The sequence below is a fragment of the Aulonocara stuartgranti genome (assembly GCF_965226115.1).
Source record: "Aulonocara stuartgranti genome assembly, chromosome: 18".
In the NCBI taxonomy this organism is placed as follows: Eukaryota; Metazoa; Chordata; class Actinopteri; order Cichliformes; family Cichlidae; genus Aulonocara; species Aulonocara stuartgranti.
This window is the reverse complement of record NC_138954.1, coordinates 24,073,347-24,082,059: the sequence shown is the minus strand read 5'-3', so window position 1 is coordinate 24,082,059 and position 8,713 is coordinate 24,073,347.

The window sequence follows — 8,713 nt, the reverse complement described above, 5'->3', positions numbered from 1 at the left end:
TGTAAGAGTGAGAATCCCAACTTTTGTCCTGAACGCTATTGTTGACATGGTTGACAGGAAGTGGCACACTGCAGAGGAATTGCTGATGTCCAAAGCTGCCAAGAATCTACAGAAAAGACTCAACAAACACAGGATACAGATTACACAAATAATAAGGGTGTTTTAATTGAGGTTGAAGTGGTTTGCTTGTTTTTTTTTAATATCTAGATGGTGGGTCCGGTTTCCATTTTATTTTTATTTTTGGAATCATGGTGATGCCGACCTGGTCGAGCAGCACAGAGAGCTATGTTTTACTTCCAGCGTACGCTAAACACGTGAAGCCCGGAGTGAAGTCGGACTCCAGTGGTGATGGTGATGAGCCACTAAAATGTGGTTCAACACCATTTTTTGCCACTGAACATGAGCAAATCTCCTTGCATGTGAATTTCAGGTTCCTTTGTGACATAAATAACAGGAAGGGCTCATAGGGTCCAGTTTTGTGTGATTTCTTTGCTTTGGGTGCGTCTTTCCCAGCAGGACTCCCATCACAAAGACTATAAATCAAATATTAAGTGTTTGAGTTGACCGTTAACAATCAAGAAAATATTTCTTGTAGATAATGTTATATTTATAATAAAGACCATTTTATCTGCAGTGTGCACTTAATAAAGTCCTTATCTATCTGAGAGATTTTATGCCATTAATATTGGTAATTTAAAAAAGAAGTATTTTAATTGAATTGTCTCAGAACATGGTAGACATTTGGATCTTCATGCAGTTGTAAAAATAACAACAACCAAGAAAAACCTTTTTGACATAACTGAGCAATCTTTTTTTTAAATTATTATTAGTCTTTTGTTTATACAGGTAAAAAATCTCATTGAGATTAAAAATTCTCATTTCCTCATTTTCCAAGAGAGACCTGCCATCTAAGCATAACAATTATATTTCACTTGACTGCATGATTTAAAAAAAAAAGTTTAAAGTCATGATTAACGATGATTTTAAGAGGCCGCTTAAGGTCTTTTTGTTAGAAAATGCAGACGTTACTGCAAAAACAGTTTATTTAAACCAAATTCTGTTTATTTCTCAGCCTCAAAACTGTCATCAACAGCTGCCCATGTGAGTGTGAAACAGCCGCAATTTCTAGCACCTCATGTGAGAACAAGCCAAATGTGTACCCCTCCCACACAGCAGCAGCTAATGTAGGTGTGCAGCATCTGCTCCTGCAGCTGAGGTTAAGCACCTTTAACAGAAACACAGAGCTTGAAATGTTTGTGCCAGATTACACTTCAGGCTTGTGGCGGGAAGAAAATATTTCCCTTCAACAGGATTTTTTAGTTATTTTATTGAAAAATAAAAATATCAGAATTCAGCCAGACACTATAAAAAAGCTGCACGCTGTCATTCACCAGCGGTTTTTTCTTTCAAATTGATGTGGCAGGAGGGGGTGTTTGGAGAGACCAAAGAGAAGGTATTGCATTGTGCTTTTTATTTTCCTTGAAACTCGAAGACCTCCATTATGCTCGTGTTTCTTGAAACTGGAGAGGGCATACACCCACACAAAATCCACTGAGGGCTGCTTGCATGTTCGCTTAAAATGCAGAATTACTGCTTCTGCAAATGAGCAACAAAACATTTGGAAGTGGTTAAAGTAAACCTTGGTGCTACAATATGAGCACATATAAATAATTCTTACACATATATAAAGAAAACATTCTTTAGATCTTATGAATGTGAAAGTTTCGTTTTAGTGTGGGTGAAATATTACACACAGTTTACCATTATGGGATTCTTTTATAGTTTCCTACATATTTTTAAAACATATCAAATTTGTCAAGTCAAGAAATCAGCTCATGTATTAAACAGTAACATTAAGCACAGGCCTCTACAGTGTACAATGTACCAAAACTGACAGATTTCTAATACATTTACCTGCAGCAGGCTGGTAATCAGTAATGACATATCTTAAGAGATAATCATTTAGGTAACGTTTGTCCTGATGGCGCAGCAAGAAGACAGTCACATACAGTAATCGTCATGGGACACACTGCCACTTAGAGGAACATAAACACTACTACAGCCACAGATCTACTTGGAAATGTAGTGGCTGAATGCATGTGTGTGTAGCAGCTCCAAGCGTCAGGAAAGTCTTTTTAAGCTTTGCCTGGATTATTATACTCCTCTAAGGCAATGTGCATGAATGAAAAATATGCACCTATTTAACAAAATTATTTTCTTGGCTGTAATTGGAGTGCCAATAGAAAACTTTGAGAATGTTGTTCTGTCCAGGCAGGACTATCTTGTCACAACTTGTCATATTTGCTCAATATAGCCTAACATTTTGATAAAAATTGCATGTTTTTTCATTTTTTGACTAACATGTTTAAAAGTATTCTGCATGTTTCCTTCAGTATTTTTGTGACATACAACAATATAACGTCCTGAAGTTGACACTAGTGATTTTTTTTTTTATATCAATGTGTGCTCAAATATGGGATTTTACAGGATGGCTTGATTTATTTATTTATTTATTTTATATTTACTTTGCCCAAACACAGATATTCTTTTGTCTATTCCAGATTACAGGTCCTGAGTCATTTTTATGGTAAGAACGGACAATAAAAATTTCAGTCTTTTATCTTTAATAGGTTTTGAGATATTCATGTTCAAATATTGCTGCAGATTTTAACGTGCAAAAAAAATAAATTCTGAAAGTGGGCAGACTGGCTGCTTATAAAAAGATATATTTCTTATAAAGGGCAGCACGGTGGCACGGTGGTTAGCACTGTTGCCGCACAGCAAGAAGGTCCTGTGTTCAATTCCACCATCAGGCTGGGGTCTTTCTGTGTGGAGTTTGCATGTTCTCCCTGTGTTTGCGTGGGGTACTCCGGCTTTCTCCCACCATCCAAAGACATGCAAGGATAGGTTAATTGATTGCAGTGTTAGCCCTGCAACAGACTGGCGACCTGTCCAGGGTGCATCTCGCCCTATGACAGCTGGGATCGGCTCCAGCACCCCCCGTGACCTTGAGAAGGATAAGCGGAAGCGAATGGATGGATATTTCTTAAAAAGCATTCCATATATACAAAAAAAAAGTATTTGAAAAGCTGCAATTTCACAGCAAAACATATGTCCAAAATTTAGCCACAAAATCAGAGGTGGATGAGAAGAAAACAGACGTGAACAGTAAAGCAGTGAAAATACTGCAACACATGAGGACAATTTAAAGAGCTGAACACAGAATTATAAATTCTTTGTAATGCTGTGGACAAATTTGTGTTTTACTAATTAACAGCTTTTGTTATTTAGATCAGATTTTTAGTTAATATTTGATGGACTGACTCTTTCATACAGCACGTGCTGCTGAATTTTTAAAATGTGCTCCAAAAAAATGTGAACATCTGAATGTGTAGCAGCTGTGTGTATCACTGATGGAGATGTTACTTAGTTTCATAGCACCTGTCTAAAAATGGTTTTATGACTGCTGTCCTGATGTTACCAGCTGATGTGTGAAGTACTGTTATTAAGCCTCAAGCTGGGGATTTTTGTTGTCAGTGTTTTGAAACTGAATGTGATTTGAAATACAGACTGAGGACACTCTATGCTTATGATTCAAAGTGCTCTGATTATCATTCATTCTGACTCGTAGAATGATCCAAATTCACAAAATTGACTTAACTGTTAGTTTGACATCATGTTGAATAGAATATTCAGCTCATAACCCATCAAGGAAATGTTTAATAATGTCATAGACCAAAAAAAGGTGAGGGCCAAAGACTCTTATACAAGCGGAATTTGACTTGCATCCAAAGGAATCGCCTCCTGCTGGCCATTGGAGAGAATGCAGGTTTAAGGCTTTTAAGGCACACTGACTTTTTTTTCAAACCTCATCACAGACAGAATAAAAGATGACATCTTTTATTCTGTCTGTGATGATGAGCTGGCCTCCAGATTCTCCATATCCCACCCAAATCAAAATTTCCATCTCCAGTTTCACTTGAGAGCATACTGGAATTCCCAGCGCAAACACAGAGGATCCACACACCACAGAACACCCCAAGAGGTCCCGTGTCCATGTTCACGTGTGTCAGAACCATCTTGTAGCACAGGAAAAATGTGCACAACTTTAGGCAGATAGTTTTAATGTTGCAAATGCTTGTTCCCTCACACTTTCTTAAGTTCAAGGCAAAATCTGAAAAATAATCTGATTTGCTTTCTTGTGTAGCATATAGTCTTGATACAAGTTGGCTTGCTTATGACCACAGGTAACATAATCCAGCCAATAGCAAAAAAGGCTCACTTTTAACATAATCTACTTTCTACTTAAATGCCACAGAAATAAAGTGGGTTCAGTGTACGAGCGGTTAATTTTCTTTTTAATTGTGTTGATGGATTTTCTTCTGCCCAGTGAAGAGATGTGATAAAGATAAAATGTAAAAATGTAAACAAAGCTACTTCTGAAGTAGCTTCCTGTCTTCGTGCTGGTCCCTGTGAACATCCAGATCTGATTTCAGCTTTTATGCTAAGCTAGGCTAACATTGCCCTGTCTGTGCCTTCATGTGACAGATATGAAACTTCGACGGCTGTTCTCATCTCAGCTCTCAACAGTCACAAATTAAATTGTTACATCTCATTTTTCTAATGCATACACACCAAAGTGTATAAACAATTTGCAGTTTTACCAGGAGGGGGTTTGTGTTATGTGTCGGCTGGGAGCACTAACTTCCTGGAGGCTCCGCTGGTTGCCTGGCAACTGCTCGATAATTCCCTAAAATGTCCAGCTTTCACTTTAATACCAAATATTTGGAAAGGCATCTAATTTACATGTTTCTTTTTTACTCCAGTGCTTCCTGGACCACCTACCTGGCATACTGTTTTATCTGCCCCAACAAAAAAAACCCAAACTTATTTCCTAATAAAAACTCCTGGATGACACCCAGAATCACACCATAGGATTTGAGATGTTTCATGTGCACATTGCGCAGTTATGTTGAACATGTGCAGTATTGGGTGGCTTACTTAAGGAAAGAGGTGGTACATGCCTTCGTCAATCATCAGACCGCGGAAAGGCAAATAAACAAGGTGGTGCTAAATAATGGCATGTGCAGAGTTTGTGCACAAAGAAAGTGGAAATACCTGCTCTTGTTGTCTGCGCTCCAGCTTGAGCTGAATTTAAATGGCACTGCACCGCGTCGGCGGGGTTAAAAAATTCAGACGTTCATTTATCACGACAATGCGCGATGATATCAAAGACAGAATTGCTGAAATGAATTTTCTCAACAGGCCCTGTGATGTGCCATCCTCTCAGATCATTTATTCTGGCTCAAATTTAATTTAGAAAAAAAAATAAAAAATGAAAGAATAGCTGTGGCCAGCACCTCCTGCGGTTATGTGATAAGAAAGACTGGAGCATTCATATCAAAGAAATTTCCCCCTCATATATATTGTATTTATCTATGTTTTTTAATCACTTTTTTCCTGCTGAGCCATGAGGCAGACGGGAAATTATCGGGAGGAAGGGGGGGGGGGTTTCGCTTGTAATGATGGAATGTACAGTGGCTTTCTGCACGTTCCCACCAAGCACCTCTCATCTGAGGTGACTGAAAAGACCAAATGATGAATACCTGGGAGTTAATCCCCCTCCCCTCCTTCTCTCTGTGTCTTCAGCACAGCAGATGTTTTCCCTTTGACCCACACAAAAGGCTTCTGTTTTTGTTACCAGGCTTGTCCATTCCTCAAAGGTCAGAGGTCACGCTGGTCTCAGGGCGAAGCTGTCACTGCAAGTCTAAACATTTGACGGCCATCAGAGCGTGATGAAAACAGCATCCCTGCAAAAAAAAAAAAAAGGCTACACAGACGCCTCACGACTGCTTTTAAGTAAAGACCTACTTTCCATATGTTGATGCAGTTGAAAGCACACAGTTTAGATCAGTTTAGAGTTTGGTGGGGATGCCTCAGGGAGAGGGATGGCCTAACATGAGACATTTAAAGGTTAACTTAAATAGGTAAAATGTTAACGAACAGTAGTGATTCATGTTTCAACTTGTCTACACAAGCAAACGGTTCAATTAACTGCCCCGTAAACTTAAATTTAAAGGAAAGTTGGCAGCTTAAAGCCAAAAAAGTAACAATCATTTTAAATTTGACAAATAGGTTTTCTGAGCAGAGTTTAAAGACTTGGAAAACTAGTTTCATGTTAGAATTGCATAAGATGATTTACTGAGAATAACCTAGAGTCATCTCTAACCTGAGAGATGGACAATAATCCCATAGAAATGAGACATTTAGGTAGATAGACGTATAGGAAAAAGTCAAACTTTTGCACAGTTTAAATGAAATATTTGAGCCCACATAAAAACATGCCAGATTTTTCCCAAAAGGTTGATTGAGTTCATGTGGCCGTAGCGTTTTCAGTGGGAGAAAGGTTTCGGTACTCGTTCAAGTGTGACTTAATCTGTCTCGGACTGTAGTCACTGGATACGTGAAAACGTTACGTCCACATGAACTGAATCAACCTTTTGGGATTTACGGAGCTGGATGATTGTGCATGCATCAAGACCTGCCAGATTTACATGCATGTGTAAACGTAGAGATGTAAAACTGTGTATATTTAGATGTGATTTTAAAGCAAACAAAGCCTCCGTCTAGTGATGGGGTTGTAAAGTCAACTAACAGGCCTTTTTAGCTAGCCATGTCCTCTATTAACCAGCTGCTTGTCAGCATTTGATGTATTCACCAACTCTGACCCCAATCAGGCTGCTTAACCTTGAAGAAAGGATTCAGCTGTGTCTTGTTCACTTGGTTCCTCGGATCCGTAACAAACTTGGACATTTCTTACCTCAGTAAAAGAAGCCACAGCCAGCTATACAAAGACACAGTGTTCGTGTACGAGGCACTGCAATGCTCCGAGTACTTCAGATTCTTCAGTATGTTACAGACTGCTGGTGCTGTTACAATCTATTACTTTTTGTTAAATAAAGCACACTTACATTTTTCTTCTTATGATAGATTTTATTTTGTTTTCAATTTCATTTTTACATATACATACATATATATATATATATATATATATATATATAAGAGCGTCATCAAGGCAATATCAGAGGAAATGGAAAACATAAGATCATCATGGTGGTGCATACTAATGCATGCTTGCCTGCTGTGGTGTGCGATTGTTTAATTATTTATAATTACTGATGTTGGTGCGTGAAAACTCAACATTGAGGGACCCTGGGAAATGGTTTGCTGATCTAGACTGTGCTTAAAATTTTAAAGGGGTTAAATTAGTTTAAGCTCTTTTTTTCCTTTAATCTGTGTATCTCATCTCAGAGAGGTGACGTTCATAGATATTTCGGTCACACACACATTATTTTTTAAAGAACAGACTGGGCTAAAAATCACAAGTGCTGTTTATTACAGGTGACCAACCTTTGCTTGCTTGTTGCAAGACTGGATCTACCTGCTGGCAGCTGTCAGTCATATCGGAGTATGAACTCATCAAAAAAGTAGTGTAGTTGAAATGCTCTGATTTTCACTGTTTGCATCACCTCTACATTCATAATTTTCGGCAAACATCAGAAACATTTGACTCTTTCACTTGATGTGACTGTCTATGGAAGCTTTTTCTGCCTGTGGGAATGTTTTGATTTTCATGGGACTGGAAAAAAATAGATAAAAATTTGCCATCCGTAGGACACATTTTCAAGCCCCTTACTCTAATTTTGAGATATTAAGTCAAAATTTAGAGATAATAACTTTATTCATGGATGCCAATTTAGATTTTTTTCCTGTTTCTTCAAAAAAACTTTCACTGACTTTCTTACACCAATCAAAAGTGTAATACAAGTAACAGGTGTACAGAGGTCCCTCGTTTATGTTCTAAAAATAACCTGCGATAGGTGAAATCTGCGAAGTAGCCAACTTTATTTTTTACAATTATTATAGATGTTTTAAGGCTGTAAAACCCCTCACTACACACTTTGTACACTTTTCTCAGACAGGCATGAACATTTTCACACTTTTCTCTCTTGTTTAAACACCCTCAAAGTTCAAATCTTAGTAGAAAAATATTTCCAGTATCATAGAATAAAACCAAAGATCAAACCTTGTTTTCAGGTCCAGAAGATGGGAATAGAGCAGCTGCCACAGAATTCAACATTAATGAATCAATGGTACGGGAGCAGAGGAAGCAAGAAGAATGAGTTGAGTAAAGTTGGACTTATCTGACTGTTTTGTTTCGCTTACGGTAACTTCTACCTTCCTTTAGCATGTCCAGAAGTCCAATCTTTTCGGCGATGGTTAGCATCCTCCTCTGCCTTTTGGGTGCTACTGTAGGTGCCTTTGAAGGTGCAAAACATTTACAAACATAAAGTACAGCACTTCAGAGTTACACTGCTAGCGATCGAAGATTTATGTAAATTTGACAAGCTGGAGACATGGCATGTAGGAGATTGATTGACAATGGTCTACAGCCGATCAGGACGTGCTGTAAACAAAAACAAAACAAAAAGCATGCAAAAATAAAATACGCAAAACAGCGAGGCCGCGAAAAGTGAACCGCATCATAGCAACGGACCACTGTACACAGAAGCAGTGCTCAAAAAGTTGAACAAATAAAACAATATTCTATTTCATTTATTTATGTTCAATATGTTAACATGCCAATTTGGGAGCATTTTGCACTTTGAGTAGCGTGACCCTGTTGACCTAAAGAGAATCTCCAAAATGTTTA